The following is a 12,934-nucleotide window of genomic DNA, read 5'->3' as shown; positions in this document are numbered from 1 at the left end:
TCAAAGGGTTACCTCGATAGGGTGGCTGGAGCTGAATTGGGCATAGGCTGGGGTAGGAGGTTCTGAAGTATGCCATGTCTGGGTCACCTTGGTGAGATGGCTGGGTTGGACAAGGCCAGAAGGATCCTGGAACATGCTGCATTGCATCTGCATTGGCAGGATGGTTGGAGTTGGGGCAGGCACAGGGAGCAGGCTCAAGGTATGCCATGCCAGGTCTACCTGGGGGGACTAGCTGATATGGGCTAGGGGCCTAGAGCTAACTGGTGTGGCCTTAGCAGGCCAGCTAGCATGCCTGGGATCTGGTCTTGTCCACACCATCAAGGTGGAGGGGGAATGTAAAAAATGGTGTGTGCTGATGCTTCTGACCCTGCAGAGAGTTGCAGCATTTTCCTGCCCATTTAGTGATACTCTAGGGTTAGTAAATGGATTTCTTTCACTTATAGTCTAGTTATTCTTTAAACTGTTATTTTTTTCACTGTGTCCCAGGGTGGATGAGTCTACACAGAGGCCCCTCAGTGATATCTCTTCCTACTGCATGTTTCCATGTCATGGGTGGGATTCTCGTTACTGTGTCTCAGTCTCTCCTACCTTTCTGTGTGTGCTTCCTTTATTATTTGTTGTGCAGAAGCCATTCATTCAGCCCTCAGATCTTCTTCAGGAGGAATTGTTCTATACAAAGGTATGGATTTGGTGTGTCCATCGCAGATGAATTCAAGGTTTTTCTCTGCTGCCAACTTTGTCCTCTCCGTGAGCTCTGGAGGCAGTTGTAGGGAGAGCTATTAACTTTCAGGGGCATGTTTCCTTCTTTTCTGGAAAGCAATTTCTGGCATTCACTATTCTAATTATTGAAGCATTGATGGAAATACTGATCTCAGAAGCACTTGTTATGGTCCTTCTGATATAAAGCCAGCTGATCATCCATAGAACACATATTCTTGATTTGGACAGCTGATAGATTTAGAGATGGTGTTTGAACTAACTAGTACATATGTAATCACACCTGGTCTATGACAAAATATTTAAAGCAATTTATAGACACAGTAGCATGTTCCTGGAGTTATCAAGAATATCCCTTTCATCTTATTTTATTTTTCCTTCCCTTCCCCTATGTTCAACTGTTTTGTTTCTTAAATTCCTCATATGAGTGAAATCATATGATATTTATCTTTCTCTGACTTATTTCATTTAGCATAATACTCTCTAGTTCCATCCACATTGTTGCAAATGGCAAGATTGGATTCTTTTTGATGACCAAGTAATATTCCATTGTATAAATATACCACATCTTCTCTATCCATTCATCAGTCAATGGACATTTGGGCTCATTCCATAATTTGGCCATTGTTGATAGTGCTGCTATAAGGAAAATCTCTTTCAAGGAGCTCTTTCCTGTTATTGCTGAAGTCCCTACTTCCTGGACTTCTAGAACAGTCTTGGGCAAAATATGAACATAAGATCTCTATGACCTCTATCCCACACTTAGTTACTGGTCTTGAGGCAGTATTGCTCATCAGGCTACCACTAGCCCTTATGGTTCTTTTGTGCAGATTAGAAAAATGTACCCCTTCCTCCAAGTGGATGTAGCCTGTGCCAGGGTACTTGTCTCAATGAGTAGAGTGGGCTAGTTTTTTGTACCCACTCACCCCTTTGGCCAGGTGCCCTTGTGCCACATGGAGGAAGGGCCTTGACTATTAAAGTGTAGACTCCTATAAAACCTGTCACAAAAAAAGCCCATTTTCCCTTTTCCCTGAGCTCCTCATCTTTTACAATGGACATCTTTAAAGCACACACATATACACACCCTAATAAAATGTAGAAAAATAACTCTTCATCACCTCAGAACAAACATTTGGGTAAATGCTAGCATTAGTTTATAGACAGACAAGAAAAATTGTGCTTTCCCTCTCTCACTATGCCCTCAATTTCCCCCACCTCCAAAAAAAAAAAAAATAGAAAATTCAGAGAGAGACAATTTAGCCTTGCAACTATTTATATGATTAAAATTTATGTGGTTAAAAATTGACTTCAAGTCATGTATCAGTTAGGATTCTTCTAGTAGTGATGAATACAAAATCCAAAATGGCTACAACTATAAGGAAAATGTATTATCTTACTTAGCAAGAAGTCCTGAGATACAGCAGCTGCTGGGCTAATTAGTCCAGTGACTCAAACAATGTCAAAATCCCAGATTCTATCTTCCCACTTTGCACTGCTCATCATATCTGCTTATCACCCTCCCTGTCACAAAATGACTGCCATGGTTCCAGCCTTCATACACAGACAGGACAATGTCTGGCAGAAGAAGAGGAACTTTTTGTTTAATGTGCTTTTTTGTTTAATCTGTGAAGAAATCTCTTTCCTGAATCCTCTCTCCCCCCAGCACATTTCCCTTCCATCTCTTTTCCACAACTGTGTTTCCAGGCCACATCTAAACCAATGACTTCTGTGAGAAACGGATCCACCAGGACTGGCCTTAGACACAACTGCTGTTCACCCCTGGAGCTGAGATAGAAAGAATGAAGGGCTTTTGTGCAGGTGCACGGAGTGTGAGACACATGTATGTGTTCAAGAAAGTGAATAAAGTTCAGGATTGCTGGTGGGGAGCATTCAAAGGAAGGATGCAGGGCATAGCATGGCATGCAGAGGACTTGGCCTTTATCTTACCTGTCACACCCCATGCATTTAATACTCATTTGTAGGAATTACCTTGAAATTACATCTCTACTTTAAATTGAAATTGTTTTTTATTCACCACTGCTGTCCTCTGTGTGTCTTTAAGGATGCCTAAGTAGAAAAGGATGAGATTACTTATCTCATGCTTTCCCATTTCCTCTGGGGAGGACTCTCTCAGCAAGATTATCTGAGGAAACCATTCATAATAGCAGGGCTCAGGTGTTTCTCCCAGGACACACATGCACAATTCTTCTGACAGCCTCACCTGGACCAGAGCAGCAGTTTTAATCCTAGGACACCCCTCAGACCACAGGACAGGAACTCCTTTTCTATATGTAGGCCACCCAAACACCTCCCTCTTACTGACTTTTGCTGTTGGAGGGAATATATAGAGAGCATCTACATATTCCCCCAAAGCGAGTTACTCACATTTTCCCAAACTAAATGTCTTGCCCCGGATCATTTTTATTTTGAACCCTTTTTAGGGCCTGAACTGTGACTTTGAGTCTTTGCACTTCATATCACATCTATTTTAGTATCGACTGCAAATGTCAAGGTAATGACGTGTGATTCCTTTTCTGGAGCGTCATTGAAGATGCTAAAGGAGAAGTGTGTCACCAGATGACCTTCTGAGGTCACCAAGAGGAATCTACAGAGGGGGAATCTATATGTATACGGCTGGCCTCAGTGAAAGGGAGGGAAGGAATGTTTGCTGTGACCCTGTATGAGCTAGGCACTTTGCAGACATTTTGTTTAGTCTTGTCCCCACAAACCTGTGGGTATTATCATCCCCATTTTGCAGGTGTGGAAACTGAGTCTGGGAGAGATGAAGTAACTTATTCCAGGTAGGGTTTGAGCCCAGGTGTGCTGCCTCTGCAATCTGTGCTTTTACCAGTACCTCATGCCAGGTTCTTGGCAGGGCTGAGTGATGACACTAAATGTTCTAAAGACATTGTGATAAGAGATGAAAACCCTGGCTCTGGGGCCTCAGTGGTTGTGCCACAATTTCACCTTGTCCTGGTGGGAGCAGCTGGGAGGATGGGGCTGGGCGTGGGGAAGGTGTGTTGGGGGCAAGAGACAGGGTAAAAAGAGACAGCAAATTATGCCCCACACCCTCTGTTCCTTTTGCCATTCAATATTTGGAGCAGATGCTCCCTGGGGACTCTCCCTCTGGGCCTCACATTTTCAAAGAAATTCAGGTGAAAGGCTGGCAGGCCATTCGTTCTGAGCCTCATACCAGGTCTGAAATAGAAAGGTGACAGTTCCCCTCTGAATAAGATGTTCTGGGAGCTGAAAAGACAAAATGAATTCCCTAGGGTTATCTTCCCTCCCTTTTGTCTGAGACAATTTTCTCTTTCCACCATGAAACCGGTGCTCAATAACCTTTCCTGAACCTCACAGTTTAGGTAAAGAAATAAATTTCCTGCTGCCACGGAAACAGCCTCTGACTTACCCAGCTACAGTGTAGGGTAGAAGCTCCGTGGCGGTGAGGCAGTCATACCAACCAAGTGCCCATTTGTGTATTTATTCACCAGGTGCCAGAGGTGCACATGAGAAAACCAGGCTCCCTTGTCTGCTCAACAGATGGCAGAGCCGAGTGGCCGCATAGCCCAGGAGGAGGCACTGGCCATCCTGCAAAATGCAGCATCCCTGGGCAGAAAACCTGCATTTGTGATGGTGATAATTTCATGGATGGATATTCACCAGGTGAGCTTCCCACGGGACGCTTCATTTTCTTTCCCATATTTCTTTACAAAGGAAAAAAAGCAAAACCAACCAATACTTTTTGGGCATTTTGTAACATGCAAAAATGTATGCTTTACATCAGCAAGAGCCTGAAAGGGAAATATGTCAAATGGTTAAGAGTGATTATTTACAGTTAATGAGCTTCTGGGTCTTTTGTTTTTGATGTTGATTACCTGGTTTCCTATAAACTGAACATGGAATACTTTCTATTAAAAATAGAAATTAATTCTTTTATAAATGAAAGAAAGAATAAGGAATATAGTCAGTTTCCACCTCAAGTCACCAACATAGAAGAGCGGGAGAGAGGGGATCTGGGTTCAAGCTCTGGCCTTGGCAACAGGTGCCCCGATGTTCAATCTCCTGTTTTCAAATGCCATTTCTCTGGTTCCCATTTTTATCTGTGATTGGCCCTCTATCCTGAATTCGAGATGTGGATTTACAGCTGCCCATTCAGCAGCTCCCCTTGAACGTCTGATAGAATCTCCAAATTCACATTTCTAGGATGGAGCTCATTATCCCCCACAAGTCCACTACTCTTCAAAACCTGCTTCTCTAATAATGGCAGTTCCATCTTTCCCACTGCTCAGGCCAAAATCCTTAGAATCATTCTTGACTTATCAGTTTCTCTCACATCCTACAAACAATCTGTCTGTAAATCTGGCTTAGAATATATGTCACATCCTGTCATATCGTAAAAGCAAATCGCTTCTCTTCACCTCCACTGGTAGTGCCATGAACACGATACCAACTGTCTAATGCCCAGATTCCCGCAGTAGCCTCCTGGCTTCTCCCTTGCATTTGAGCAGAATTTTGGTAAGGTGGATCTTGTTACTGTCTCTGCACAAATTCCTCTAGAAGCTCCATCTTACACCAAGGAAAAGGCAACCCTTACAATAGGCTAGAAGACCCTACACCATGTTTCCCTCCTGACTCCCCCTTACCTTCTCCAGCCACACGTGTCACCTTCTGCTCCATGAATGTGGCAGGTACACGCTAGCCACAGGGTCTTTGCATTTGCTGTCCTTTCTATCTGGAGCACTCTTCCCCACAGATGTCAGCACGGCCTCTCCCTCGCCTCCTCCACATCTTCACACCCTTTCCTCAGTGTCCCTTTCCCAGGGAGGGCTTCCTAGTTTTAGGAAGCCCATCCCAGGCCCAACTCTCTCTTATTCCCTTTCCTGCTCATGCACTCTCTCTCTGTAGTCATCGTCTAACGTTATTTATTTCACGTATGGATGTTGTTTATTGTCTCCCCTGACCCAGCTGGAACGTGAACTCCCGAGGCGAGAATTGTGTCTCCATTTTTGCTGCTGTATCCTCAGTGCTTGGGGCAGAGTAGGCGGCAGCTGATGGAAGGCACTTGTGGTAGGCAGAACAATGGTCCCCAAAGATGTCCAAGTGCTAATGTCCGAAACCTGTGACAATGCTGCCTTACCTGGTCTTTTGCCTCTTGGGCTTTGCTGATATGATTACATTAGGGGTTTTGAGATGGGGAAATTGGCCTGGATTATCTGGATAAACATAATCATGAGAGACCACAGAGGTGAGGGAGCAGGAGGGCAGAGTCAGAGAAGAAGATGCAATGAGGGAAGCAGCAGGGGAATGATGCAATTGCTGGAAGGGTCCATGAGCCAAGGAATGTGGGCAGCGCCTCAAAGCTGAGAAAGGCAAGGAAATGGGTTCTTCTCTAGAGGCTCCAGAAGGAGTAAAGACCTAGTACCCTATTTTAGACTTCTGACCTCCAGAACCATAAGAAAGTAAATCTTTGTTGTTTTAAGCCACTGAGTTTGTGGTAATTTGCTACGGCAGCAATAGAAATCTAATACAGCACTCAAAAACATCTGTTGAAGAAATGCACAAATGGGCAGGGCTTCCATTTCTCTGTGAAATGGGAAGCTTGGACTTAGTTAATGATCTCTAATGCTGTATTTTAACCCATATTCTGTTTGTTTAACTGAAAAATGAATGTATGCCCTTGGTAAACAATTTAAATAGTCTGAATAGAGTGTAATGACGCTAAGTTTCTCTTCTACCCCAAACATGCAGTCCTTGGTCTCTCTGCCCAGATGCAAATGCTGTGCCACTGTCTGCTGTTTGGTTCTGGACATTCCATGAGCACAGACATCATTTCCTGCTTTGTCCACTATCGCAGTGTGCCACACACACTGCTTTGCTCATGGCTTTTTCACTAAAAAATACAGTGTGAAGATTGTTCCAGATCTGCATACCTAAAACGCCCTCATTCTTTTCCAGAGCTGCATCGTGTTCCATTCCCTGACATCTATAGACTGCAGTCTATATAACCAGTTCCCTAGTGACGGAAGGTGAGTTGTGTCTAGTCTTTGCTTCTATAATCCTTGAATCTACATCTTTGCACACATGCATATCTGAAGGATGAACTTTGAGAAGTGGAATTCAGGGTCGAGGGATGGGTAGCCATTTTATTCTGATAGTGCCGAGTGCCCTTCCAAAGAGGATGTACCTCCCCTCACTGACACTCCTTACTCATGGCTTTACTCAAACTGTATCACTCAACTTAAAAAGAAATTTTACCGAGCTAATAGATGAAAGATGATACTGTGCTGTTTCACGTGAGGTTGACCATCTTTTATGTGGCCATGAGCCCTTTGTATTTATATTTATGTGAATTTCCTCTTCATGGTTCTTTCATTTTTCTATGGGCTTATTGACCTTTTAAACATTTTATTTAGAACTATATACATGTGTATATAGAGAGAGGGGAAGTTAGGCTTCTGGCATTTATTATGCACATATTTGCCAGTCTGTAGTTTATCTGTTTTATTTAGCTCATGATATTTGTTGCCATGTAGAAAATTTTTAATTTTATCCAGTCAAATACATCAGTGATTTCTTCTGTGGCTTCTGGGCTTTGCATATTGCTTAGAAATGCACTCTCCATTCCTACAGTGTAAAATATTCTCATAGCCTCTCATGCTTTATTCTAATACTTGTATGGGTTTTATCTTTATATCTAGATTTACCTAGAATTTATTAGGTGCAGGGATCAAATGAGGGATTCAGTTCCTTTTTCCCCCCAAGCTGGAAACTTAATTGTCCTGATACTATTTAATGAAGGATTTGTTGCCCTGGTTTGAAGTGCCATCTTTATCCAATAACAAATTTTCCTAACCATTTGTATCTCTTTCTGGGCTCTCTTCTATTGAATTGATCTGCCTGTCTAATCACGGGTCACTACCCAGGTAATTCTATTAATTATTTTGGCTTTGATAGTGCATTTTAATACCTAGGATTTGTCTCATTTCTCTTCTTTTTCAGAAAATTTCTGGTTATTCCAGTATATTTATTTTTCCATACAAACTCTAGAATCAGCTTGTTATATTCCCAAAAAAGCTCTTATGGTATTTTCATTGGGAAAGCATTCCATTTATAGATTAATTTATGGTACCTGACATATTTACAATGCCTAATATTCTTCAAAAATTAGTCCAAATGCTATTTTTATCATAGAAATAATACATGTTCATTGTAAAAAAGGTTCTGACAATTCTGTAATGTATGAAGTAGAGTATGAAAGTTCCATTTCTCCGCCACTCCCACTCAATCCTTCCCCTAGAGGTAACCACTGTTAATAATTAGGCATTCATCTCAGAAGGTGTTTTTAATAAGTACGTTTGAAATCATGTATATATATATATATATATATACATTTTAACATGTGTATATTTTGTTATAAAGCTCTTTCTAACTTCATATCACACATACTGTTTTTAATCCACTTGTTAAAATCAATTATATATCATGAATATATCAGTCATATGCATGTTGCTATTTGTGGATTTACCCTATCCTTTTAGAGGTCACATGATGGTCCAATGTATGGTAGGACAAGGACACCACAATTAATTTACCCATTCTCCCCCAGATGAATGTTTGCATTGTTTCCAGCTTTTTACAATTACAAGCAATGCTGCAGGGAACAGCTTTGAGCATTATCTTTGCACCTTTGTGCAGGCGTCTCAAACAGATACATTCCTAGAAATAGAACTGCTAAGTCAGAGTCTAAAGGCCCTTTCAGTCATGAAGTGTCATGACATAGGAGTGACCTCTCCATCAAAGGGAGACTTATCTGAGCTTGTGCCCTTCCCCAGCAGTGACCTCCCCCAAGCGCAAGAGGTGGCACCACAAGTTGTGGGGAATATGGAATCCTGGGGGAGCTCTTAGTCCCTTTACAAATGCGTACAGGTCCAGTGCCTGGTTCAGTGAATGCAACTAACAAGCTCTGGGGATATAGAGTTTTGGCCTCACTGAAGAGGCTGGCTCTGATCTCTCATCACATTTTGGGCAGGGAAGCGAGGGGAGAGCTTTGGAGATGGGTGGTGATGGGGAGGGGTGTTCCTGGTCTACTGCTCTGTAACCTGGAATACATTTTCCCATAGAAAGGTTATAATTAGGTATAGTGGGAGGCAACACTGAAGGATTAATACAGCATTAGTTCATGTCCTCAGGGACTCTGAAGAAGAAATGGGCTTTGGCAGGTTGCTGGCTAGAGAATCAAACTATTGTAAGCAGTAGTTCTGATACGAATATGCTTTCTGTGTCTAGACAACTTACTTACTGAGTTTTGCAAGCATTTGTGAATTAGGAGCTGTGCAGGGAAGACAGCCCTCCAGCCTTGACCACCTCCCGCAGTGGATTTTCCAGCCTCCTCTTCTTTCCCTTGGGTCATCCCAGGTCTGCCAGTCTTGTACTGGTCCAGGAGAGGTCTGTGATCCCTAGAATGTACCTTGTGGTTTAGTTATGTCCTTTTACTTGTCTTTAGTCCCCTCTGTCTTCCCTTCCAAACCCTCATTACTTTCCTTAAGCCCTTCACACAACACCAGTTCTCTCATAGTTGGATGGCTTTATTGCCTATACGACCAAAAAAAGGCTTACATTGGGCAAAAACTGTCCTAATTTCCTGCCTCCCACTTTACCCCTAATGTATTTACATGTTCAGTCTCAAAGGATGAATACCCAATTAAGAGCAGCCAATGCTCTACATCCCTGCCCTGTCCATCTTCTTCCCCATCAGTTATTACTTCTGTCTTACATAACTGGGTGGCTGCACTGCACAACTGTAGGGGGTGCCAATCACATGCAATGTGATGTAAATGATGCCACCTGCAGTTGGCAGTGGACAGCTTCTCCTCTACCATCCCTTTGTTCCCAGTGTGCCATTAACAATAGTTTCCCTTCTCACCGTGTCTCTCTTTAACTACCACTCATTCTCTCTTCTCTCAGACGGTCTTCTTAAAAGAGTTATTTACACTCGTCTCCACGTCTTTAACCTCCTTTCACTCTCCCCTGTGCTGCAATTCTTGTATTCTTTCCATCTAGACTTATTAAATACCTGTTAAATGCCTAGTACCACGCTAGATGCTCAGACTCCAAAAGCAAGTAAAAAAATATAAAGCCCCTCACACTCATAAAGCTCACAGACTATTGAGAAAGAGAAACAGACAATAATAAATCACATTTAAAAAGTACACAGTTCCAAACAGAGTTGGGCTTTATGTCCACATAAATGGAGGCAACATATGAGAGTCTTATGTATAGCAAGGGGGATGATCTGCTATCTCTATCAAGCAATATATTTGTTTTGCGAAAGGTACACTCTGGAAATACTATATTTCCTAGGACTGACTAAGGGTAGGAATTTCTCATCCTGAAGCAGGTCAATGGGAGAGACACTTGAAGCGGTCCAACCTTTTGGTATCCCTCAGATCTGTTTGCTTGAAAACATATAGGCCAAATTATTGTAGTGCAGGATTAGGCCAGGAGTGGGGAGAAGGGACATTCCAATTATTGCCCCCTGCCCCAAGCTCCCTGGGTCCAGCACAAAAATGAGTGGCTTGATTTCTGAGGCCACTGGTAAGAACATGCTGGTTTGGAGGAAGGATCTACCTGTTGAGACTAAACTCCAGAAAACAGGCCAAATGCTGTCAATCAAGCTGCAGACATTAGCACAATGAAACGAAGGGATGCGACGAAGGCAGATGAGGGAGAACGCTGGTAGACCTCCAGTGAGTCTCACTGTGTATTATGATGGCATCTGACAACTGTTTCAACAGTGCCAAGGGGGTTGGGATCCAGGCTCCCACAGGGCCGATGTTCAGGAAGGTCCACTGAGAAGGGTAAGAGGTGCAGCTGTGTTCAGATCAGGGTCCAGTGTCAGCTGTGGCAGAGAATAAATGCGTGCATGCTTGTTTAAGCCCATGCTATCCCAGAGGTATAGAGTTGGAATTAAACTAGGGGTGGGGCAGAGGCGAGAGCCTGTGCACTTGGGCTTTGCAGACAGACAGACAGAGGTGACTTTGCAGCCTTGTGCTGCTCCTTCCTAGTCGCATGTCCTCAGGCGAGTTGCTTCTGTATTAGGATGCTTTGGGTTCCATATAACAGGATTCTCAACTAGACTGGCTAAATTTATAAGGATATTTTGCTTTACTTGAGAAGAAGCACAGAGGTAGATAGTACCAGGCTCAGCAAGACAATCAAAGACCAAACTTTTCTCATCCTTTCCTTCTTCCATCCTCAGGCACATCCCATCCTTCCCCACTTTATGACTGCCATAAGACTGACAAAGCTGCTAGCTTTATCTCCTATCCTGATAATATCTAAAGCATGAAGCAACAGGGCCAAGGCATTAAGGGCTTTCTCTTCTCTCATCAGGGAGAAAACACTTTTCCAGGAATTACCAGCAGACTTCCCCTTATGTGTCTCGTGCCCATGTCTGTAGCAATCATGGGTAGAGTGGAGTATGGTAATCCAAACCGGCTTTGACTAATTCTGACTCACTGATTCACTGTAAGCTGGGTTCATTGCCGCCCCTTAACAAAATCAGGCCCTGTTAACAAGGAGGCAAGCGAGAGTGGCCCTGGGGTGGGCAGCCAGCAATGCCTGAGTCTCAATGGCTTCATTGAGAATAATTGGGAATAACAGTACCTGCCTCACTAGGTTGGAATGAGGATGAAATGAAATAACAGAAGTAGAGCACCTGGGATATAATGAGTGCTCAGTTCACTTGCTTTTATAAGTAAGACTAGACTCTTAATACTAGCAGGGACCTCAAAGGTTAGCTACACCAACCATTCCTTTTTTGGGTCACAGAGCAAATGGGTGTTAGAGCCAGATGCAGGAAAGAGATGGCAGTGGCTTAGAAAACAGTGGGGGAAAAGATCAGTCTAGGAATACAGTATGAGGGCCTTGCCATCAGGTTTTGCTGATGGCTTAGGTATATAGGTGTGAAAGAGCCAAATCAGGACGCTTCAGGGTTTTTAGATGTTGCCGTGTGCTGAGATGGGAAACCTGTGGTGGACTGGAGGGGGTGGTGGTTAGAATTACTGTGGCTAAAATGGGAAGAAAGGCATTTGAAGTTTTCAAACATCCTTATCTTCAAATTCTTTGTTTTACAGGTTTAGGATTGATTTATATCATATAGAATAATGGGAAATTTCTAAATCCATAGAAATAAAAGATGTTTGGAGATTTCCATGCAACTTAGCTTCTTACAAATTTCCCAGGATTCTCAAAGTATACAAACATAGTGATTCGAAGGGGCACATGCACCCCAATGTTTATAGCAACAATGTCCTCAGTAGCCAAAATATGGAAAGAGCCCAGATGTCCATTGACAGAAGAATGGATAAAGAAGATGTGGTACACACACACACACACTCACACGCACGTGCAGTGGAATATTACTCAGCCATCAAAAAGAATGAAATCTAGCCATTTGCAATGACGTGGATGGAACCTAGAGGGTATTATGCTAAGTGAAATAAGCCAGTCAGAGAAACACAAATACCATATGATCTCATTCATATGTGGAATTTAAGAAACAAAACTGATAAACATAGGGGAAGGGAAGGAAAGATAAAATAAGATGAAAACAGAGAGGCAAACCATAAGAGACTCTTAACTATAGAAAAAAAAACTGAGGAAGTGGGTGGGTGGATGGGGTAACTGGGTGATGGGCATTAAGGGGGGCACTTGATATAATGAGCACTGAGTGTTCTATGCAACTGATGAATCACAAAATTCTACCCCTGAAACTAATAATACAGTATATGTTAACTAAACTGAATTTAAAAAAAAAATTAAAAATAATCTAAAATACTTATTACTAAATAGTAAAACAGGTCACAGAACAATAAGAATTGTATGATCTCATTTATGTAATGAAAAATAATATATGTTTGCATGTGTTTTTAATGTTTTATGGACATGTAATAATGTATTATTGTTATATTCTTGAAGAATGTTAATTACCAAAAAGGTAAAAAAATTTTCCCAGGATTCTGCTACCTAATGCTTACATCTGATCAATCTTTTAAAAAGTCAAATTAATGTTTAAAAATAGTCTCTGCTTTGTGAAGTCAACATGCCTTCTCTTTGACTCACTCCATTTGGCACAAACAAAGGATGAAAATCAACTCATCATTGCCTTTTTGTAGTCCCTGGAGGCTTCTGAACACTGTCTTTAAGAGCTCCAATT

General features: G+C 42.3%; 1 long non-coding RNA gene across 1 annotated transcript in view; it reads left to right on the top strand.

Annotated features, from left to right (window-relative positions):
- The window catches only part of LOC109489862, a 154,142-nt gene that overhangs the window by 126,994 nt on the left and 14,214 nt on the right, over positions 1–12,934 (top strand). Inside the window, exons 4-5 of the long non-coding RNA XR_002143004.2 lie at positions 4,209–4,380; positions 6,673–6,743. This is a non-coding gene — a long non-coding RNA (uncharacterized LOC109489862). The remainder of the gene's footprint in view (positions 1–4,208; positions 4,381–6,672; positions 6,744–12,934) is intronic.

Source organism: Ailuropoda melanoleuca, chromosome 2 (genome assembly GCF_002007445.2).
Source record: "Ailuropoda melanoleuca isolate Jingjing chromosome 2, ASM200744v2, whole genome shotgun sequence".
Lineage (NCBI taxonomy): Eukaryota > Metazoa > Chordata > Mammalia > Carnivora > Ursidae > Ailuropoda > Ailuropoda melanoleuca.
This window is presented reverse-complemented; position numbering and strand designations above follow the sequence as displayed.